Below are 25,060 nucleotides of genomic sequence, written 5' to 3'. Positions count from 1 at the left end.
TGTAAATGAAAAGTAACGACGTATAGACAAAAAATTATAACAATAATAAAAGACACAAGGAACATACATCTACATAAAAGGTGAAAAGGTCTCCTTGAAGTAGCATTCTGTGCCAACTTTGTGTACACTGCAAACGTGTATATACATGTTCCACACATCATAATGCAGTGTTCACTGCAAGCCAGAAAGATTATCACACGTATAAGTGGATACACACCATGCATATACATCACTAGTCACCTTACTCTTATTTTGGGGTCTTCTATCCTAATGGATGAGTGAACAAGGGGAGCCTTGTAGTCACACACTGTTGAGGGAAGTGTGTGTTTCCTCTGTTAGTTGGTGAGAAAAGGTGCACTGGGAACGCAAACTAAGGATAGGAACTTACTTCGTCAAAGGTCTCTCTCTGCGTCTCAAACCTATTTGGTGTTTCTACCTCCTTCAGGCAAGTAGGAGTGTTTCTCATCTACTTATAACTGCATCCTGGAACCGGGGACCGGGCACTTCCAGGAATCATCATTGTGCGTCAGACTGGGCTTTATGGGATTAGTAGTCACAATGGTGTCCGGGTCACGTAGCTGTCGTGGATCTATGTGGAGGTGCACAAAATACTCAACAGGTCTCCCATTGATTAGGGGACTTCTCAGAATTTCATCTTTTTTATAAGATGAAGCAATTTGATGTATACAACTACTCGATGCAAGGTACGGATGCAAAGGGAAAGTCATGTGATATCCTGTATGGTTATCATGGGGAATGTAGTCACGGGAAGGCCTGCCTCCATGCATGCAAAAATGGTTAGCCCTCCCTTTGCTCTCATTTCCCATGAATCCCTCCACACCCCATAATACATGGATTTATTATTGTGATATGAGGGCATTACCAGCCAGAAGGCAGAATGCCAATTTTACCACTGCTTACAAATGGAAATAGAACCATACTTGGTGCTTTGTAACGAGTATTACCAGGCACACGAGTATAACTCTTCTAAGAAGTTAAACTCTGGACCTGAGTCATAAATATGCTTCAGTGAGTTGTAGTGGCTTGCTTTTATCTTATTATGAACAACAAAAGAGTGACACTCAAGGTGCAATACAACTAAGAGCAAAATATATCAATTCCTTATAGCCCAAATCTAAAAAAGTGATTGGAGGGGAAACTGTGACAAAAGAGGACCCTCATGCACCAACAAAGTTGGTGACTGGCTTCATCATTGGGTTCAATTTTCTCAAAAAGGGGCTAGTGAATGTGTCCTTTCTCTCTTGTTGTTTGCCTTGCTTTTATCTTACACAAAAAGTGACAGTTACCCTTACACATGTATGTGATAGGGTCAATTGCAAAAAACAAAATGGTGTACCCCACGTGACACTAAATCATCTTACACACTAGACACTCTCCTTTTCACTCCTCAACCATACACAAACTAATTTACTGAACCCATTTATATGTGGCAGTGTTTTATTTTATTACTGTAATGATCATATAAAAATAATATTGGAACAATAGAAAGACTTATAAACAATGTAATTACACTTTTTTTAAATGGGGCCTAGTCTTGTGCTTGTGTTCACCCTCAATTTCTAATATCTGTATATATCTAATTCATACATTAATATATATGGATAAAATGCACAAGATCATAAAAATCACATAAAAATATACATATTCACATCTGGCATATAGCCACCTAAATATAAAAACATATAGTTGTCAACGCAGCGTTTCAGTGGATGGGGGACTGGTACTCGATAAACCACCTTCTTCAGGACTCTAACTTTGTGACAACAATCATCTGCTTTATTGTTGTCCACATAATACACATTGATATCACAAACACCCTTCGGGCTGTGTTGCACTTCTTCCTTAGGAGGCTTTCTTTCCACCCTCTGAGTTCTTCCTTATTGCTTAAATATCCACTCTCAATATATTATTTAGAGAGGTACTCTATTCATTTAAAATCCTCCCAGTGATACCGAAATTCTGGAGGCCAATAGTATTTTTTCACTTCAATTCTTACACCAAATTCTCTTCTCTATTTTTGTAGAGAGCGACGTTATAGAATTTTCTAGTTCTTAGCTGTTCTGGTCCGCGTGATGGGGCGCTCTGTTTCCTTTTGCATGGGAGGATTTTAAATGAATAGAGTACCTCGTTCACTGCGTTCTTCTGAGAGGACCTTCGTTTCATGTTCCTTTTGTACAGCCGGGAGTGTGTAATACAGACTTCTAATACTACAATTAACTCTATGAGGCTGAGGAATAATAAGATATTTGGGGCTCTGTGTTTACGAAAACAACTCCCTTGTGACTGTAGTCTGCAAATAGCTTTTCAAAACAGAGGTAAACATGTCAATATTACCACAAGGGATGTTCCTTTCATGAGACATCCACACTGCAAACAGGAAGGTTCCAAGGAAGGTGCTTCTCAGAGTTAGCCTATTCTCCATGGATGACGTGGTCACCATGTCTCCAACCTACAAACATAAACACAATAACAGATACATGGGCATTGCATCAAGCTGCTTTGAAGCTGAAAAGCCTTGGTCCACTGCCTGGCTGTTATTAATGGAGCACCTTGAGCTAGGCCTTTGTTCTAAAGCCTCAGATAAATGCTGCTTGTTTGTGATGTGAACGCGGACTCCCTCTACCAAAGTGTATGGATAGAAGACGCGAGGTGGCTCAATTCGCCCTCTGCAGAGGCCAGCATGCAGCCTTAAGGACACAGTGTGAGCCACAGCAAAGCAAACTCAGTTTTTCACCCTTACAGGTCAACAGAATCAGTACCACTTAGTAGGGAGTGGTAACACATGGGGCCTCATCACTGAAGTTTTTCAGTGCACCAAAAAACAAACAAAAAGCAAGTATTGGCCAATAAGTCTGGGGTTGGCAAACTAGTATGATTTTTTTTTATTTATTGCAAACATATACCACAAAACATAAGTTAAAAAAAGCAAACATGCAGCTAGCTGCCTAAATGTGGTGGCCATATTCTTGCAATAAAAAAATAGTATAATTGTAATAGAACAATACGCATGCTTTATTAACAGGCAGGTGTACTTAGAACATGTTTAAACCTGTTTTAATGCATTTCACAGGAAAATATTATACTTATTTTCACAAAGAAAAGGTAATATTGACTTTGCATTACTGTAACCGGAAGATAAAGTGCCCTCTTCACAAATATATTTTTGGCTATAAGCTTACGTTAATGGCTGAAAATTCCTTCAGTTGCACCAACCAGAAATGTATACATTAACTCCTGGAAGGTGCAAATGCATTTACTACTGAGAATTTCTCTACCACACGTTGTAAGACCTGAAGTGCCTAGGGCAGAGTGTCTATCACTGACACCTAGTCACGGAGTGAGGTGGCGCCATCTACTCTCCCTGTCCCCATTTCATTCAGTGAGAAGCTAGGGACTGTTGCTTCCAGCCAATGAGAGAAGGCAGCAGTCCTCACCCTCCTGGGAGCTTTGTGGCTTCCATCACCAAGAGCGGCAGCAGGTAAGTGTATTTTTTTCATATTTGTGAGTGAGTGTTGTGAATGGATTGTGTGTTTGTGCTTGTCTGAATGCATCATTGTGAGTGTACATGTGTGTGTGGCCCATCTACCAACCCACCCTGCTAACATTTCCGACCGCCAATGTATAGCTCCACTCCTTGTCAGTCTCAATAGAACGCTGTTCTTCAAGGAGCTGAGCACTTAATTGAGAGCGCTAAAATACCACTCTCTCTGCCTTTCGATTTTCAATTGGCCAGTTTCTTGGGTCAAGAAACTGCCATTGCTGATCCAGGAACCTACTAAGAATAATCCCAGCGCTTCTCATCACTGCCATCACTTGCCACGTCATTCCTGGGAGCATGAAATCTACGGGGGTTAATGAATGGGCAGTGAGTGTGGACAAAAAATAAAGTAGTTTAAGAAATCTCATAGAATACATTGGTTTGATACCATACCTCAGCATTTATGGTTACATACTGGCTGTAGCTTAAAGGGAGATTAGGGAAATCCACAAAACAATTATCAAATTTGGAGTAGCATCGTTTACACAACTTAGGGATGAGCGTTAAAGAATAAGGAGCTCATTACGTTCATGGTGAATCCGCCACTGGCAGCCTACCAGTGGCGGATTCACCGCCAAATTGCGGCCATTATCCGCCTGCCAAATTATAATGGCAGGCGGTGTTCTGGCGGACTGGAATTCCGTCTGCCACTGGTACGCCACAGTCAATCGTTCAGATTGCCTGGTGGACCAACAAAGCATACCTAGAATGGTGGCGGTGCCTACCAGGCACTGTTAGAGCTGGCATTTCTTGGCGTGGTTACCCCTGACTTTTTGCCTCTACCTCCTCTAATTTTGATGCTGTGATGGATTTCGTTTTGCTGGCTTAGATGCTTTGTGCACTTTGCCACTGCCGATTAATGTCAAAGCGCAAGTGCTCCCTGTATAACGTGTACCAGTAATTGGTTGTCCATAATTGGTATGTTTGTCTTACTAGTAAAGTCCCTAGTAAAGTGCATAGTGCCCACACCGCCAGCGCTCGCTCCGCACTGCGCACATTAACACTTATATACCAAGGAGACTCATGAGACATATTTGTGGGAAAGCAGTGGTGCAGGTTTATTTCGTACAACAAGTAGCTGATAAGGTGGGTCATCTTACAGGCGATCCAATGCGGCAGCCCCTCGCTGACCCGCATGCCTAAGGAGCCATCTTGCACGGCGAGTCGATGCTCTGACGGTGCAGTAAATTATCACTTTATTTCGTTATACTCCCGCCCCCCTGTCAGGGCGGAGCGATGAGGCCACCCCCGGTCGGTTCAGGACCCCCGACCGCCCGAAGGACTAACGGGGCGCCAACAATGTTTCCTGGAACCCCCTCGGCTCCAGGTTCTTGGCTCAGGCACCCTTACTGTGCCAGGCAGAGGAATTTAGACTGTATCCTTCTGCCGCAGAGGTACCCCTACTGTCCATCTGCTTCCAGATCGCCCTGTGACTCCGCCTGCAACACAAAACATGACCATTAAAAGTTCGCAACTTTCGCCCTCCGCTCTGCAGCTGGGTCAGGGTTAGGGTGGGAACAGCGCAGAGCAGCCCAAGGAACCGACGCGGGAAGGAGAGGCCGAGCAAAGTTGTTGGGCCTGCTATATACCCCCCGGGAACGCCCCCATCCCTAGAAGAGCCCTCCCATTGGCCGTTGGCGAGGAGGGCGGCTCAGGGGGGGGGGTTGGCGCGCTGCAGGCTCCTCTCGCGTGACGTGTGGGACTAAGACGCTGTCTCGCCCATGCTCCCCTCCGTGTCGCGCGGCCAGCGGCATAGTGCCCACACCGCCAGAGCTCGCTCCGCACTGCGCACGTTAACACTTATATACCAAGGAGACTCATGAGACATATTTGTGGGAAAGCAGTGGTGCAGGTTTATTTCGTACAACAAGTAGCTGATAAGGTGGGTCATCTTACAGGCGATCCAATGCGGCAGCCCCTCGCTGACCGGCATGCCTAAGGAGCCATCTTGCACGGCGAGTCGATGCTCTGACGGTGCAGTAAATTATCACTTTATCTCGTTATACTCCCGCCCCCCCTGTCAGGGCGGAGCGATGAGGCACACCCCCGGTCGGTTCAGGCCCCCCGACCGCCCGAAGGACTAACGGGGCGCTGACGCTGTTTCCTGGAACCCCCTCGGCTCCAGGTTCTTGGCTCAGGCACCCTTACTGTGCCAGGCAGAGGCATTTAGACTGTATCCTTCTGCCGCAGAGGTACCCCTACTGTCCATCTGCTTCCAGATCGCCCTGTACTCCGCCACAGCTCTGGAGGAGGCCCCCGTCGATGACAGAGCCCCCCACCACCTAGCTACTTTCGGTCGCTGTTTAGTGCACCTTTATGATAGTACCCTTCCGTTTTCTCTCCGTATTGGTACCTGCCAATGAAGATTTCTTGCTATGTTTCTCAGGTCATGCTCTCAATTACATAGGCCAAACCACTTATGGATATTTCTTAGAACGGGTCTTAGGACACGCCCTTGGTTCGATGAGCCGCACCTCTTATGGGGATTGCTTAGATACGGTTCTTAGGCCACGCCCTTAGTCACATAGGCCACACCTCCTACAGAGATTCCTTGGGTACTGTTAGTTGTTTCTGTCCGGACATATTGTACGGGGGATCGGCAAGTGACTATTTGCATTATTGTATCTGCTGAGAATGGACAACCAGTGATATTCGTCCCCGCAAGAGGTGGGATTATGACAGTTACCTGTAGTCAAATCATTTACTTGCTGCATGGGCACAGTGCTGCAATAATCATGACAGTGATTGTCCTGGCAAATCACTGCAAGATCATTATTTGAGATTGGTTAGAGCCAACTAGCAGATGCCCGTAACCGTCAATGTCATTCCCAGTTCTCAGTTTAAAGTGTCTGCCATTATTGCAGTGCTCTCCTTGTACCTGTGTTTGGTACTCTTTGGTGCATGCCACGCCACTTCTCTCTTATAACACACTGTTTGCTATTTCTCACGTGTAGTTTACCTTTGCCTTGCACAAGTGCCATCATTGCCTACGTAACGTTTGTTCTTGTGCCTGGGTGTCTGGTATGTATTGCGTATTATACCTCTAATTATACTGTATGTTCCCTTGCAACCTGCACACTGTTGTACTGTTTGCTACCTCCTGCATTTCATTCACTCACAATTGTCACTCTTACCTCATGTAACTTGTCTGTTTTTGTAGGTTTTCCCCTGTTATTTACTGCAAAGTTTCTCACCCGTCCTTTCTGTACCTATTGAGCCCCACTCAGGGTGACGTGTTTGCCGACCATGCATGGCATAATCGATTTTGCAGTGAGGGCCCGGAAGGTGGCTGTGCTCCTGCTCTAGCGAACACATTGAGAGGTACTGAAGGTACCGGCAGAAACAGTCTGCTCGGGCTGCGTTTCTTGTTGTTGTTCAGAACAATTAAGTGCGTGTCACAGTGAATGATAAAGTGAATGGCGGGAGTGCATGAAAGGATCGGCGTCGTACCCCCGGGGAGCCACAAGCAGCCTGTACATCCCATGTATAATCATGCGCAACCTGCGTGCGTATGCTTGACCATGACAATATTACTACATGTATGCAAATATGGGTGTAGTAGATATATAGGAATAAATTCATTGAACAAAAATATTGCAAAGTCCAATGCATAAATGTGAGACAAACGCAGCACTGTGCATCTTAGTACCGCACAGCCCTGGACACTGTGCATTTTATCAATTATGACAGTTCATGTTCTGGCCAATCACTGCAAGGTCATTACCTGGAATGGTTATAGCATGGCCTGGCAGATACCTCTAGCGCTCCCCATCCTATGTGCCATTTATTGCAGTATTATCCTTGCACCTGTGTGTGGTACTCTTTTGTAACTTGCCCACGTCACTTCGCTACTTCTCAAATGCCGTTTGCCTTTGCTACTTGCATAAGTGCCTATTTTGTTTGTTCACAGTTGTCACTTTTACCTCATGAACCTACGTCTGCTTTTATAAGTTTTTCACCTGTCATTTACTGTTCCTATTGTGAAGCGCTCTCACGCCTTCGGGTAAAGTCTGCGCTATATAAAAACGCCTAAATAAATAAATGAACGAAGGTGACCTCAAGCAATTGAAAGACTACCCCACTCAGTACGACGTGTTTGCCGACCATGCGCGCAAGCGGCTGTGACTCCTGCTAAAGCCCTTTAGTGTTCAGGATCTAAACTAACTATCATAGTTGGCGGGTGTGTTTCCGCTTACGAGAGGACCTTCGCGTCCCTGCTCCAGAGGTGCGGCTGCTACTCCTGGGGACGTGTTCCAAGCGTGATCTGAAAGAACAACATAAATTACTCGTTGTGTACACTTTGGTTTGTGTTCCAACTGCCTCGCACGTTCCTCCAACTGCCAATGCTGTTTTTTATTCATCTGTTTTCAAAACCAACACATACATAAAATTGTGTCATTTACAATGCCAATAGCTCTAAATTTTGCAAAGGCGAGACCGTTGCATTGTAAATGCGTGTTATCTCTTCTCATACATGGTGGAAATCAACATTGTAACTGTTGGGTAAATCCCCCCTGATCAGCCATCATTGACCTGAAGATTGCTTCGGAGGAGTGAATCACCATACTCCAACTCGACCTCCCCTGGAGGACAGAACGGATGGCAGTTTTAAAACCCTTTCTCTTCCCACGAGTCATTTATGTGCCAAGAAACAGGACTCTGAACACGGGCACATCACCCCGGTTGGAAATAGCCGAATGTTTACATCCCGCAGATGTCACGCGCAGCGCCATGCCTTCGGCTGCTGCACCTTTACTATCACCGGTCCTATGCGGAGCCAACCATGCTTGTGAAGGCGGGGGTGGCGCTCCCCGACACAGGGTGTCCAATGAGACTAGGCCAATATCTGTACCATGCACACTTGCTCTCTAAAAGTATGTCCCTCCCACAATAATAAACCGTGTCATTGTAAAAGATTTTAGAGGGAATTTAGGTCCCTTGAAAACCATTGGGAATCTTAAGAACTGAGAGAGTTGTTTTCATACTAGCATGAAGACCGTGCCCTATTACCGTCAGAGCATCTCGCCCTTACCCGCCCTTGGTAGGGCGGTATACTCACACTTTGTTCCAACCTGACTCCCTGCACCAATCATACGAGGGCGGACCATCTAGGCCGTATTCACAGGGCATAGCTCGGATGGGAAGGCACCCATACCCTTCGGGATCGGACTACCGTGATTGCCATTCGGGCATCCGGCAGACACCACACTGGCCATCAGTGTTGCAAGTCCCCCCGTGCTAACGTTGCCAAGGTACACCCCGTGGTTCATTGGTTGTACACAGCGCATGCCAGTAAATCCCACCCGAGGGTGGGCAAGGCCTTGCGTTAAGCAGTGCTTACGTTACCTACAGTGTCCTATTCTGACATGGAGGACAATGCGTATTAGCTTTTTATTCGCCGCAGATCACTAACAATTCCCCATTGATCGAATGTTCCGAATGCGAGCGATAATCCTGCAGAGCTTCGATAGGTCAGAGGTCACAGCACGACATAGCTGCAGCAGAGACATATCGCATCAGGTAGATCCACTGCCTCAGATCGATCAGCATTCCTATCAAACGTTTGCAAAGCAGGCTTAAAAGCGAGCACGCTGCAGGCTCCTAGGGTTATGCTATTTCACTTTGAGGGCAACGAAAGTTCCTGCAGATGAGGAAAAGTGCTGGATAATATGGGTTAGGCGTAATGAATTACCGAATGCCTGGGTTAAGTATTCGTACATTTAACGGACCTCGCGTTGTTTGCGCTGCACCTTGCGTACACTAATTATCCATAAGAAAATTAATGTATGCGGTAATCAAAACTCCCTTATATGCATCCCAGAGGTAGTTTTTCTGCACTGACTGTTGCTTATTTTTATATGTATCACAGAAGTGTTTTTCTGCACTGAATGCTGCTTATTTCCGCCCGATATGTACCCATACAAATTATCAAGATGCGAAAATATAATCCCGTGAATTGTGCATTTGGGCCATGCCTTAGTTGCTTCGGCTGCAATGTCCGAGACATTCGAAACATTGGGGGGATGACCCACGCGCGCTTCACACAGAGCGCCTAACAAAAAAAAGGGGGGGGGGGGTTCAAGGAAGGACCGGTAATGGCGGTCGCATATATGGCGCTAACACGGTCCCCCCACCAATGCAACAAGATCGCCCATAGTTCAGGCCGCCTAGTGCAAAAACTTTCAAGCATCGACCAAACTATTTAGAGGCAGCGGCGGTTTGGATAGGAAAGAGAATGTTCCTAGAAAATGGTGATGACTGTCACCACGTGATTTCTCAATTCGTTAGGGACAGATTGAATCACGAGCCCGGTAAAACTGTTGACGGCCGAAAATTCCGGCTTTAAACAAAACCACAATATAGGATTCGAAAACAGGACGTAGATCCATTGCCCTGTCTTACTCCCGAGGGGCGCGCGAGTTCCGATCGTGCAAGTTAAAGCCCGCACGAGTCGCTAATTAAAGCCCGTAGTCGCAACAGACACTGTGATTAAAGATTCCTAATAGATTCCTCCAGACTAACTTTGTTCGTGATAAGATAAGCCGGGAAGAAGAAGGCTGAAATGCCAGAAACCGGTCCCCGGTAGCTTGTCTCCTTTCTGGTGAAGAATTGGCTTGGTAGTTTAGTCTGCCCTGTTCCCATGATGCACTGGGACAGGGACAGACTGATTTGCATATATCCAGGTTCTGAGCTGGGATGGTGCAGTGAGATAAATAACGGTGATGAATCAAGCCCTGATCTTTGGACTGGGTAAGAGTGGTCTGCTTAATTCAGACACTCTGTTCATCACCACCCCCTTTTCTGAATCGTGATAAGAGGTGGCATTCCATTTCCGCTACCCGGCGTTCACCACAAATAGAGGCTGCAAAGTGAACTGCTGTGTCAGATATTTTCTGCTTTAAGGCATTGCATGAATTAGGTAATTTTCTTCCATGTCTCTGTGCTTTGGTTTAGTTTATTTAGTTTGGCATTATTCTGGCTTGGACTCACGTTTCTATGCCTGCTCACGTGCGTAGGTCCAACCATGTTTGAGTATATGCCTAATGCCTTAGATTGCAAGCAGAGGCTTTCTGGTTCCATTGTGTGTAGCGGCATTTTCAATTCTGACTAGGGGTCCCCGCAAGTGTGAGGCACCCGTGAGGGGAGGCAGGGGGCGACCCGCCGGACAACTCGGGAATGGAAACCCAGACCGGACACCAATTGCGACAGTCGGCCTGAGACCCCCCACCTCTCTCCAAGGTGGGGGGTGGGGGGCGGGGGCAGCGAAGCTCGCACGGACTTCACACAACCGATCAGCTGTTTACATTAACATATGTTTTGCGCTTCCAATTTAATGGCGGCTGCACGCCCTCGCTGTATTTACATTAACAAAGTTTCTCATATTTGTTGTTAAAGCACCCCCATGCCGTACTTTAACTTTAATGCAGTCGCTTTTCTTTACGGCGGCTCGTTGTATTTATTTTAACACAGCATCTGTTTTTATTTTGCTAAAGCACCCCCCTGCCATGCCCCTTTCTGTAGGCGACGCTCGCTGGAATCACTTAAAAAAATTCACAACTCCGTGGGCTGTGGCTGCGTGCAGTGTGTGGCGTCATTCCTAGTGCCCTCTGCCTACGGTAAAGTGCAGCATTTTCATTTAATTATTTACGTGCAGCTTGTCGTGCCAGCTTTACTAGCGCCGCACTCCATCACCTTTCTTTCATGCCCGGCGAGGGGAGTTCTTGCCTTTCAAAGCTGTTCTCCACTTTGGTTGCTATGCCGCCTTTAACAGCCACCACGTGCCCAGGCTTCTGGCATTCTATGACTTAGTGAAAGTACGGTCACACATCTCGTGATTGTGACTACTCGACCAGGGTCTTAGTTAGAATCCTTGCTCTCTATGTTTTCATAATTTGGAAGAGGTCAATCAGAACACCGTCCGGCCCTGGTGCCGGGTGTGGTGGAAACTAGTCCTCCAAACAAATGGACCTGGCCCACATGGGAGGGGGGACTAACCTCGTCGCTACCCCCAGACCACGGCAATGTTGTCCTGCAAGGCCTTTCGCGTCGCGCTCAAAACGGGCCCCAAATCCGACAGCATTTTTTCATTATCCCCAAACCAGAGGGTGCGCCACTATAAGTGGTCCCATTGCTCTAAAAGGAGGAGCAACTCGACGTGCTCAAACGCCCGCCTGCCCATGCGGTGAGACCGCACTTTGGCCACGACTCACCCCCCCCGTGGTAATCACCACTGGGGCCCCGTGCGACCTGGTCATGCCCAGGGACGAGGCCGGGGGGAGGCGAGACAGCAGCACGACGCGGGAAGGAGAGGCCGAGCAAAGTTGTTGGGCCTGCTATATACCCCCCGGGAACGCCCCATCCCTAGAAGAGCCCTCCCATTGGTCGTTGGCGAGGAGGGCGGCTCAGGGGGGGGTTGGCGCGCTGCCGGCTCCTCTCGCGCGACGTGTGGGACTAAGACGCTGTCTCGCCCATGCTCCCCTCCGTGTCGCGCGGCCAGCGGCACTATGTGTGCTAGGGCTGGTAATACAAATGCTACTAGTGGGCCTGCAGCACTAATTGTGCCACCAACATAAGTAGCCCTAAAAAGAGATCTAAGGCTACCACTGCAGTGTCTGCGTGCAGTTTGTTAACTGCCTTGTTGTCCTGACAAGTACACCCACTTCCAGGCCTTACCTTCCCTTTTTATGCACATCTGGCACCCCTATAGTAGGCCCAAGGTACCCCCGTGGGCAGGGTGCAATGTTTGTGAAAGGAAGGACATGTACTGAGGTGTGTACCATGTCCTGATAGTGAAATATTGCCAAATTCGTTTTTCACTGTTGCAAGGCCATCTTGCCCATATGACAGAATGGGGAATGCTGTGTCCCATGTTTCCAGCATATCTTCCCATAGGTATAAGATGGAGAGATGGAGTTTAGTGTGCCTGAACAAGAATTTAATAACACATTTTTTGTGAAGATGTTTTTTAAATAGTGTGCTTAGAAACCACACTTTTAAAATTGGCTGGTTTCTTGTCTTAAACCATCCTGTGTGCCTCTGCCTGTTTGTGTATTGACCATCTGGGTTTGGATGGGACAGGGTCTGGGAAGTGTCCTGACCCCATAGAGGAGAAGGTGAGAGCGCAACAGGCTGGCCTGCATTTTATGCGAGGGAGGAGTAGCCCCCTGGATGTGAAGAGGGCTGTGTTGCTGCCACAAAAGGATGGCTCCACCTCCTGCTGAGCGTCTGGGCCCCAGACCCTGACATTCAAAGGAAGAGGGTGTGGACTGGCAGGAAGACACCCAGGTCTGCTTTGGACTGGGTGTCAGAGCCCCCTTAACACAAATACTTCAAAGGCATTTAGGGGTATAAATGTGGAAGCTGAAAGCCCTGAACTCAAGACTGAAATCCAGACTGAAAAGGGATTGAACATACTTTGTGATCAAGAGGAACCTGCGCCAAAAAAGAACAGCAGAATAGACTGACGACAAGGACTGCCCTTGCTGTGTTTTTCTGGGGCTGGCCTGCAGTTTGCTGATTTAACTAAGGAGAGGCCAAGGGACTTTGCTGTGTGCTGTAGCCCCCTGCTTGTGTGGATTTTGCTGTGAGCTGTGTCCTGAAGTAGCGTGTCTCCAAGGACCCAAGGAGAGCTGATCCCCTGTTGTGGAAACTCAGGAACATAAAAGTTTCCAACCGTGTCTCAGCGATGCTTGGTGCATGGTGCTTTTGCATACCTGAGACCTACTGTGTGGTCCATGGTACTGTTTGCGAGGTGCACAGTGATCCCATTGCTCCCACCGAGTGAAACATCATCCACGCTGATATATTGCTGTTTGTGGCCCGAGCCATCCTCGTAACTGAGGCTGTGAGTGAGCATCACCACCGCCGGCCAGAGCTGCAACCTGCTAAAGGATTTCTGGAAGCTAATAAAACTGCAAGTTGAAAGGGATTGTGATTCTTGTTTACCGAGAGGAATCTGCCCAAGATTGTCAACGAAGGAGATGCAGCGACGTAACCCGTCCGGCTAAAGCGTCGCCTAACAGCAAAGCTGCAACGTCATCGGGGACCAGCAGGATGTCCGACGAGTGGGGAGAGAGAGAGAGCCAGGCAGCGCACCCTGGAAGGTAAGGCTTGGACTCTGGTCAGGAGCGGCAAGCGTGTGTGGCCTGGGGAGGCTTGCAGGAGGAGAACAAGAGTGCTCCGAGCTCTCTCCGCTGCACCGCTTTAGACGCGCTGAGTCCCTGAGCGGCCCGTACCTGCCCAGCAGGAACGGGGCCGCCCCTTTAAGATTATAACTGTTGTCTCTGGTGTTGGGCCTAGAGTTGGGGCCCGAGTTGCTCGCACAGATTGGAGTACTGCATTATTCTTACATTACGAACTGCCTGATTCTTGCATTATGAAGTGCATGCTTCTTACATTACGAATCGCATTATTCTTACATTCCGAACTGCCTGATTCTTGCAATACGAATTGCATTATTCTTGCATTACGAATCGCATTATTCCTGCTTACTAACTGCATTAGTATGTGCAATCAGGACTGTGTTATTACTACATTAAGAACTGCATTATGAACTGCATAGCATTGCATTAGTACTGTATTAGATCATTGTGAACTGCTCATTAATACAGCAAGAACCTATAATTGATTGCTGGCCTAATACCCGGCAAAGTGAAAGATTACGAATACGCATATGTTGGATTTCTATTGTTTGGTCTCATTGTATTCCTTTTGATAAAGATACCACTATTTTTATAAAAACCAGTGTGGTGTCCATTTGTGGTGTTATCACTGTATTACTGGGAGTGTGGTTGCAAATACTTATCTTGGAGATCAGCCTGGCTGCTCCTGCCAAGCTACCAGGAGGTGGGCAGGGGTTATCTAAGAGTGTATCGCTCCTTACCCTGACTATGAGCAAGGGCCCCTAGTTGGACTAAGGTACCTACCTCAGCCAATTAGAGACCCCAGTTCTAACAGGCACCATCTGCCATATTAGGATGCCTAATCTCTGCAAGCCTAAAATGGCGAGTCATCCGCCATTCAAAGGCTGGGGAAGATTTGCTTCAGGGGCCAGTTGAGGGCCCCCCATCAACAGGGGCACTTCCCTACTGCACTAGGGGGGCATCCCTGCACTATGTGTCAGTATGTGCACAGTGCCTGCCACGTAGTGCAGGGAAATGCAAACACTGCATTTTTACCAATGCAGCGGGTGCATCAGCCAGCAGCACCCACCGCAATGGTAAACATGCCCAATGCGATCGCCACCATGGTGGTCGCATTGTGATTCAATGGGTGGAACCGCCGCTATATAGGAGGACGGTCCCAATTCCCGTAACAATGTCGGACTGACTCAGGTCCGTCCGCCATTGTAATGAGCCCCTTAGTGTGGAAAATAAGCCTCAAATTGGGTTCTGTTAGTTCTCCTTTGTCTTTGGTGAGACCTAGCTTTTCAATACTGATGTGGGGAGATTGTTTTTTCAACAGAAATTAACTGAATAAGTCTTTTAAAATGTTAAAAGTTTTCGGGAATCACAATCAGTAGAGCGGATGATTGAAAAGCTATCAAAGGAAAAATCTTAATTTTGATCATTTCTGCTCTCCCTATTATCGAAATAGGCAGGCGATTCCAACTGTTAAAATATGATTAAATTTTCACAATTAATCGATCTATGTTCAAATCATCAAGCTTCTCCCAGAACCAAATCCCTAAGCAACGCTTAGGGTTGTTGTTGTACATAGATCCTGGATCCCTTGGCAAGGGCACGGCTGTGGGAATTAAAAATTAGAAGCTCAGCTCTGGATTTATTAACCTTTTATCCCCAACCTTAGCAAAATTATCAATAGCATTGAATAATATCATAATTGATTGGGGCTTGGAGGAAATATATACCACAAGTTCATCCACAAAGAGTTTTCATTTTGGCACCCCTAAAGTGATTGCCTGTATCTCGACCTTAGATCCAATAGCTCTTGCCAACGACTCGATATAGAAAGAAAACAATAAGAGTGGCATAGTGCACTCCTGACTAGTACCCCTGGTAACCTGGAATCTTTCAGTACTTTTCCAACACTGATTATCATTAAGGCATTAGCACCAGCATAAACATTCCTCAAGGTGTTTATTAGCTTATCAGGAAACTCTAACCTTTCCAGCACAGAAAACAAAAATAATTTTTAAGCATCAATAAAAAAAGAAGGTGCCATAGTTGATGGCTTCGACCAAAAAATGGGTGTTGGTACCAAGCTGTGACCTGGCATACAGCTGTTTTTGTCACTGTGAACTATTTGCAGTATATTTGTTGCTTTTCTTACAGTCATATAGCCAAGATTGTGTAGTTAGTATTGAGCAGTGTTATAGGAAAAAATTAATTTAATGTTTCTGGGTCCTTCTCTTTCTTTAGAAAATAGGCAATATTCCCTCTCAGAATGGAGGGTGGTATACCACCCCCTGCTAACATGTGATTCAAAACTTACCCCATCTGTTCCTTGAGGTGCTCTGCATAAATCTGGTACCGCTCAGAGAGGAACCCATCTTCCCCGGCAACCTTCCCCTTAGACAGGATCTTAATCACCTTGTCTACCCCCGCAGGAGAAGCAGTGCTGGCAAATTTTGCCGCTTCCCCTGCCTATAGCGTAGGGGAGACCATTTCTCACGATATTCAGTCATTACAGAGGCAGCTGGTTCAGACACTTCCATATAGATATCTTCAAGATATTTCTGAAAGAGCGGCTGTATTGTCTGGGGGTCCTGAGTACCTTTAATGTCTTGGAATCATAAGGCCTAGTTATATGAGCAGAAGCCCCTCTAGATTTGTTGCACCATGCCAACATTTTCCCACCATGCTCCCCTTCTTCGTAGAGCAATTGGTTAACTGTTCTGGAGTTTTTCAATTCCGCTTCCAGTAAAAACCTCCTTAGATCTTGTTTGGCCTTCTCCCAGCAATTTGGGAGTATTTGGCCCTATTAAGTGTGGCTCTGTCGATGACACTTTATCTTGCCTAGATAAAACCTACTGTTCCCGAATTGTCTATCTAAAGACCAATAATGAAAATATTTCCCCACAAAAGTGTGACCTTAAAGGCCTCCCATACCAGTTGAAGAGGGGCCAAGCCTATGTGCATTTCAAAAAAGCTGGCAATCTTCTCCCTAATTGTGGCTTGAATATCTTTCTCCTCTAGCAAATATTTTTCTAATCACCACCTAGGGGCTAGTTTACAATAGGAGTGCAAGTGGCGGACCAGTATGAGGGCCGAAAGATCAGTGTAACAATTAGGTTAAAAAGAGCAGAGCCCATCTAAGTCTATATTAGAAGTCAGCAAAAATCTATTCTGGAGGCCAACTGAAACCTTATTTGAAGGTAAGTACAAGACAGACAAGTAGGGTTAGCTAACCTCTGCAGGTCAAGCAGTCGTAGATCGTGCTTCAGATGCTGAAGGGCTGAAAATTACCTGTTTTTTTTTATAACCCCGCTTTCTAGAGGTGTCCAATGTGCTAGATTGAAGTAAATGATAATGGGGTTAGGTGAGTCTAACAAAACCAATCTCAACTGATATAGTGGCTCAGAATTGTTGTTGTTTGGGTCCTAGTAAAAAAATAACGTAAAAGTTTGCCATTAGAACTTAACAGTAGCAGCCACCCATCTGCCCGCCTCATCATGGAATTAATGAACAACACTGAAAATTTCCTAGAAGCTAAAACAGCAACCCTCCCCTCCGTGTGTGGCAGAAGCAGAAAAAAATGGAAGTGCTTTAAGCGGAGCCCAGAAATGAGCATTGGTTTCGTTCAAGCACTTAAGATAGGTTTCCTCAAGCAACATCAGTGGTAATAGCCCATGACAACAATGCTTTTCTCTTACAGGGGTTATTTAGCCCATTGACATTCAATGGTATAATTTTAAGCTGAGAAATCTATAACAAAGAAGTATAGCAATAAAAAGCTTTGGCCAGCATTAATCCAAATGTGTGCCATTAATTTGAATTCATCCTGTATTGTCGCAAACACTTTCCCCCCCAAATCCTGTCCACCTCCTAGTGTTATCCACAACAACAGGGGCTGGTAATGCAGTCCTAGATTAATTACTTCCTCCATAACTAACCATTTAATTACTATTCACCAGACTGTGATCTATCAGAAGTAACTGGTTTTGTGGCTTTTCAAACTCCATAAAAAGGAACAACATTCATTAGGCAAATTATACAAAACTCCAACACAGACAATTCATGTCTCTTTGCATTATGTAAGACTTCAAATCACGAGTCCGAAAAAAGGTATCAACAAATGACTTAATGATCTCATCTTCCAGCACCTTTCTGAAGCTCATTAAGAAACCCCTAGGCAGAATCAATATCTGTGAAAACATGGTAAGTCCCCTTTGCCAACACTTTCAACTTAGCAGATGGTAACCACATAGCTTGGGCACCTAGACATCAACAGTCAGGAAGCATGTACTTGAACATCCTTCTTCTTTTTGCCGACTCGAAAGACATATCAGAAATACCCTGAACACGGAACTGTTTAGGAGTTCTGTACTCCTCATTTTAGATTGCTGCTGTCATAATCGTTTCTCTAACCTTATAATCCCTAGAATTTACCATTATAGTTTTGGGTCTTGAGCTGCTTGGTTTAGCTGTAAACTGAACTTGATGAGCCCTCATTATTGTACAGTCGACTTTGTTCCCAGGGAGTACATGAGTTACTATCAATTGCTCCACAACCTCCAACCACAGTAGTATTCTGGTCCTTGAACTCCGGTATACCTACAAATCTCAAATTAGAGCACCTCGCTCTCTTTTCCTGGTCCTCTAGTTGGATGTCTAATGAGGTTATCTCTTTGTAGAAGTGCAAGGCTTGCTGCGAGAAAGTTCTTTGGGTGTCTTCACAGCTAGAGACTCTCTGCTGGAACTCAAGTACTTGGTTAGACAGAGTATTTACATTTTCCTCAAGCCCCTGCCTCTGGGCCCACTTGGCCTTTGCAAACATTGTTTGATTTACTTTTAAGTATCTTAGATCCATAAGCACATCCTGAAACATGACAGTGGCCCCATTTACCCATCTAGCCGTGTCACTGGATATAAGGGCGGCAGCACTCTTACATTTTCACTTTAACCATCTTTCCTTCTTGCTGTCAAAACATCAATGATGCATCCCAATGCAACTGCTATGCTTGAGGTTGAATTTGTTTGACTAAGGATATGAGTTTATTTGACTAAGGATACACCCCTCCATGGGTGTTGTAGTGGATCCCTCATTTATTCCTGGAGGATTCTCTTGCCTAGTAGAGGATGGCAATGTCATCCCTCAACCTATTGCGCACTTGTGATAGACTCTCCATTCTTTGCCCTGCTGTGAACATCCCATCTCTCTTGGCAGGCAAGGATTACTAAAAATAAGAGAGACATCCATATATACTATACACATTTCCTTGCAAGGAACTGGATGGCAATGAATCCTCTGAGTCAAGATGATCCCCTCACTGAGGAGATAGAGCATTGGATCTATGTGCGGATTTATCTTGTGAAGCTCGCCTTATGCACTTGGTTGGTACCTGAGTGGCCCATGAATTAAATAGCTCAGCAGAAAAAGCAACAAAACAGTAACAGTGTCTCAAGATGAATAAGCAAGCCCTTCCGCATCTTGTGATCCTCAACTCAAGTCATTTATACGTCCCTGAGCCAAGATGGTCTCTGTGTTGCTCTGTGGAACACGAGTGGTTGCTTGTGCCCCCTGAGTGCCTTATGCGAGAAGGAAGAGAATCAGCCATTTTCCTCTTTTAACTGAATATCCAAGCTTTTTCTGCCTAAATACATAGATGGACTTTACTTTAGGTTTCGGCTTCAGTCTGTCTGGTTAAATACGAGAGTCATGAAGATAACTTTAGCCAGCTAAATACCCCCTCCCACAGGTACCCAGAAGGGTTGCGTAGAACAATTATTTACAAGGTTCACAAGGACCACAAAGGTCTGAAAACTTTGGAAAGAGGAGACTCTTGCTCACTTCACTTGTTGCCTTGGTGCGTCCCACTGGGTGGAATTCCTAACAAATATCAACGAGCTCAGGGCTTAATATTAACACACCTCATGCACACAAGATCATGGCACTAACATTTCTGGGTCTTATTTTTTAAAGCGAAAAGTGTTTTCACCTAATTCATAATGCAAATGTTAAATAATAAATCCTCTACTCACCGGACTGCTCCGTGGCCATATACCAGCTGGTGGAGTTCTTGCTAGTTCCAGAAAAACACCAAAAGTCAAGTTAAGAGCCCTAATCCACATTGTCATGGGCAATGCAATAATCTGATGTTAATCCAATATTGCGGGTAGGCATTGCACTGCGGTGTTGCAGCATCTATATCGGTGCCTGAACCCATGGCTGATCATTCGAATAACTCCTGGCCACCAACCAGACTGGACAACACATTGCAATCTTGCTGCTAATGGGTGTGGCTTAGCCTCTCTCTATAGCTGCATCAGCTGGCTGCGACTGGCAATCCTAAACCAGCTGACCCTTGGAGTCACTCTGGGTGGTCTGGGTTAAAGGCAAACCAGTCCTATTGTCCTTCCTCAGTCAGGAGGGCATGCCTCTTTCTGAATCTTCCAAAGGTACAGGAGTCTTCTGATGAGACATTCTGAAAGTCCCACTTCCATACATGGTGCCACTCTTTGTGAGGGTGAATTCCCTGAACTACCCCAAAAACTGGTTCTGGTCAGTTCTTCCCCTTCCCCTTAGGCTGGCTGGGTTTAAACTGCAAATGCAGGCCTGGTGCCAGTTTCCTTTGCTTGTGCTGCAGGTATGGCCCTTTGAAATGTAAATAGGGCAGGGAACAGCTCCTCCCCAGACATTCTGTCAGGAAGACCCTTTCCCCTCACACCTTTGCTTTGTTTATATCACTCTCTGTAAGCAATACACACCCCACCACAGCAGAGCCATTCACAGTCATATGACCCAGGACACTGGCAGGAAGTCAGAGTTAGTTTGGGCAGAAAAAGCCAACTTTCTAAACATCACATTTAAAAAACTGTAACTTAAAATCCGATTTAACCATTAAAGAGGATTTTAAATTACAAATCATTTGAGTGGAAACCGCATATCTTTATCTGGTCCCAAACTGTAGTTAGCACTTAATAAGTATAGTAATGTTACCCCCTGTTAGTCTATGGGAGAGATGGGTCTTAAAATAGAGAAAAACGACTTTAGGAGTTTTTCCCTACAAGGACACGTAAAACTTATCCCCACACATCTAACTTTTAAATACCATGCACCCTGCCCTATGAGCCTTTAGGACCTTCCTTAGGGGTGACTTCGCAGTATTAAAAAGGAAAGTTTAGGCCTGGAAAAAAGATTTATCTCACCAGGTTGAATGTCAGTTTGAAACTGCACTACAGACTGCAGTAGCAGGCCTGAAACAGGTTTTGAAGGCTACTTTAGTGGGTGCTGCAGTCCATTAGCAGCATTTCATTTACAGGCCCAGGGGACATGTAGTAAAATTTACTAGGGACATATATGTAAAACTAATTTACCAATCAGCAGTGGCATAGCGAAACTTGAAGGGGCTCCCCTTTAAAGCAAATGGAAGACCTAGCCCACCACCTACCACTTTGCTCAGTGTACTGTGCTGAGGGGGCCCCCTGGAGCTCGCTCCCAACACCGCAATATAGGGGCTGCGAGAAATAATGTAATGCACTGCCAGTCAGATATATGCCAATTTTACTAGGTTTTTGGGAGACAACTGTTACATTTTTCCTCCTCTTGTGCCTTTCCTTCTGCCCCTCATCTTTTGGTACACTCCAGCCCCCTTTGTGGAACGTGGGTTCTCCTGAACCCAGCTGGGAGCTCATGATAGAATGTTGAGGCAGTAGCGGGCGGCGGTTGTACTGGCGTTTTGGGAAACACTACTTTCAATAAAATCCACTTACCTTACTTTCCTGGATTCCGTGTGGATTTTTACTTCATTTGGCGATGCCGGATTTCGTTGCGCAGGGGGCAGCTGTGTTTCCCACCCGTTTCTTCGTCATCGCCAGTCTTCCTGAAGTCTTGGAACCCACCATGTTAACTTCTGGTATTGATCTTTGGTGATCCATCATTTCCTCCAGTCTGCTTTACGTGGAGGGACACCCATTCTCTGCTGTGGCTGACTTCTCCGCTTTCCTCCCACCACTCTGGATGATCCTTCACGCGAGAATATCACAGGGCTGTGCATCGTGTTCACTTCAGTCTCTCCCTCATCAGTTTCCTTTCTCATCATTTCCTTTCAGCTCATCCTGATCCGTGGACCGGTTTCTATTTCTTCTTCTTCACGACTCAAACTGTGATATGCCTCTAACATTTCCTCAACTTTTGTCCTTCGTTTGGCGCCTAGCTGAGGTATTCTGCATGTCACTCTCCCTGGGTGAGTTTGTTTTTCTTCCCCATTGCGATTATCACACTGACAGGAGTGCCTCCTGCATTCCCTCAAATGTTGCCCTTCTTTTGGCACTTAGATGAGGTATTCTTCATGTCACGCTCCCTGAGTGAGTTTGTTTTTATTCTCCATTGCGATTTTCACGCTGACAGGTTCAGCTTTCTCTGCCTGCAGTCGTGTTCAAAGGATGCTCCTTCCGGTTTTACACAAGTTTCCTCAGGCATTTATGTGAGTCTGCTTCCATATGCCAGCAGTGGTGTTTTATTCGCGCTGACTGGCACAGCTTTTTATATTTCTGATTTCACCCTCTGACTGACAGTTTCGACATATTGGTCAACCTGCATCTCAATTTCAGAGCCATCGCTACATGATCATCATTTCAAGCTGACTGGTTATTACTGATGTCTCACTCTCTCTGACTGACTCTGTTTCCACATATTGTTCCTTCTGCATCTCTCTTCCAGAGCCGTCTCTACATCGCCTGCAGCATACTCCCTGTCGCTGATGGGCACAGCATTCCTAGAATTTTACCACAATTTTTCTCATTGATGTGTACAGTCTAGTATATACGCTGGTAATTTTGCAACTGTCCATCCTCTTTGTTTCTGTTTACGTTTTGCTATTTCTATAGCAGTTTCTTGTCTCAGTCATGTCTGTTACAAACATGAGTCAACCCCCCCCCTTCTTAAATGAAGAGGGGGAACCTGAAATCCCTTGTGATAGGTGAATAAAGATACTTCATTCTCATTGTTATAGGGGGGAAAAGTTTTCGTCAGTAAGAAAGCAGCACATTTTGTTACATAATTTAGGCATCCATGGTAGAAAGGTTTACGAAGATCTAGCGGATGGTGCAGAAGAGGAAGGGGATGGTGATGTAGATGCATTTGCTACCACCTTAAGGAAATGGGGTACATACTTTAAAGATAAGGTAAATGTTGTGTTAGAGAGACACAAGTTTTTTAAGAGGCAGCAAGGTAAAAATGGAAAAGTTCCCTCTTATATTGCCACTTGCGTGGTTTGTCAGCTACCTGTGAATCTGGTGTTCTTAATGATTCCCTTATTAGGGATCAATTGGTTTGTTGCACCAATGACCATAAAATACAAGAAATGTTGTTTTCACTCAATCCCGGCCTAAAAGAACATGTATCGATAGCCAAGAGTATAGAACACACAGCCTATTATGTTAAAGAAATTAAGGGAAACAAGGAGATCTCGAAGGAGGACAAGGGTATCAATTACATTTTTGATGACAGTAAAGTTTGTAAAGTTCAGACTATGCCAACTCCGGTAAAAAATAAGCCTAGAAATGTGAATTTCAGATGCTATAGATTTGGAAACGCTAATCATCTGGCCAATTTCCCAAAGTGTCCGGCCATAAAAGTTCAGTGTAAAAAGTGTAATAGAATTGGTCATTTTGCCAAGTGTTATAATTCTAAAGAAACAAGTAATGAAGTTCATGAAGAACCCATATCAGAGTTAGGTAACGAGAAATATGTATTCCAAGTACACAGTCTAGAGAACCAAGAGAATGTCAGATACCCTGTATGTGATATACAACTAGATGGCAACAAAGTTAGCGCTTTCGCAGATTCATCTTCACCCTACACATTAATAGACAAAAAAACTTTTCATGATATGTTCAAAAATAATGAATACACTTTGGAAAAGCCAGATATAAGTCCGGGTGGATATAACAAGGACCCTATTCCTTTAGAAGGAATGGTGCGGATGCGTATCACGTTCAAAGACAGGCACACCATTGGCAAGGTCCACATTGCAGAAAGGGGCAGTAATTTATTAGGTTGGAAACATCAGAAAGACTTAGGCATCAAGCTAGATCCCAATAACATTGAACAAATCATGCTCATTGATAGATCCTTGGTAGCAGTTGATGTTAGTAAAGAATTCCCAGAAGTGTTTACTGACCAGATTGGTAAATTGAGAAACTACGTACACAAGATTAAACTGAGGAGTGATTCCCACCCGGTTGCACACAAGACGAGGTCCATCCCTTTGGTAATGCGTGAACCATTAAAGAAGGAATTACAAAAATTAGAAAAGCAGGGTATCGTTATGGCGGTGGAAAATTCGGAATGGTTGGCCCCTATTGTGATAACATCCAAGAAAGAGGGAAAAGACATCCGCTTGTGTGTTGATTTGAGGAGTCTTAATGCGAATATTTGGATGGACAGATTTCTGCTGCCTAAAATTAAGGAAATGTTGTCTACCATTAATGGTGCAAGGTATTTTTCAGTGTTGGATCTCTCCTCTGCATACTATCAGGTTGCTTGGCACCCTGATTTCCAAGTTCTGGCGGCTTTTACCACTACTTTCAGCACATATCAATTTTTAAGAATGCCTTTGGTCTGGCTTCCGCCGCTGCTGCTTTTCAAAGAATTATGCAGCATGTGCTGGAAGGAGTGGATAAGACCATTTGTTTTCAGGATGATATTCTGATTTATGGTTCTAATGAGGAAGAACACAACAATAATTTGAGAGTAGTTTGTACCAAACTTAAAGATGCAGGTTTTACTTTTAAGAAAGAAAAATGGAAACTTGGGGTTGCATCAGTTGACTTTCTGGGCCATACCCAGTTCAATGAAGGCATGAAACCTAAAATGAATCTAATTGAGTCAGTGTTGGAAGCTCCTACTCCTAAAAACAAAGACGAAATAAAATCCTTTTTAGGTTTAGCTGAATACATGGCCAAATTCATTTAAAAAAAATTCAGATGTGGTCCAACCAGGGGCACAATTTGTCTGGTTACCGGTCCATGACCGTGCTTTCAAGGACATTAAAAAAGCCTTTGCTTCCGCACCATGCATTGGAAACTTTGATAGTTCCAGGGACACCTTTCTCACCACAGATGCCAGCAACAAGGGCATTGGTGCCACGCTTTCTCAAATGGATGGAGGCAAAGAGAAGATAATAGATTTTGTCTCCAGGTCTTTGAAAGAAGCAGAAATCAATTATTCTACCATTGACAAGGAAGCTCTGTCATGTTTCTGGGCCACCAATCATTTTAAGTATTTTTATGGGGAATACCATTCACTCTCAAAAAGGTTCACAAACCACTGGTATCTATTTTTACTTCAAAAGATATTGAAAAAACCTCTCACAGA

General features: G+C 45.2%; 1 protein-coding gene across 1 annotated transcript in view; it reads left to right on the top strand.

The window, feature by feature from the left end:
* The window catches only part of LOC147728720 (uncharacterized), a 497,345-nt gene that overhangs the window by 174,297 nt on the left and 297,988 nt on the right, over positions 1-25,060 (top strand). The gene's annotated exons all lie outside the window — the stretch shown is intronic.

Source organism: Lissotriton vulgaris, chromosome 3_1 (genome assembly GCF_964263255.1).
Source record: "Lissotriton vulgaris chromosome 3_1, aLisVul1.2, whole genome shotgun sequence".
Taxonomy (NCBI): Eukaryota; Metazoa; Chordata; class Amphibia; order Caudata; family Salamandridae; genus Lissotriton; species Lissotriton vulgaris.
Note: the sequence above shows the minus strand (reverse complement) of the source record. Positions and strands in the feature narration are given on the sequence as shown.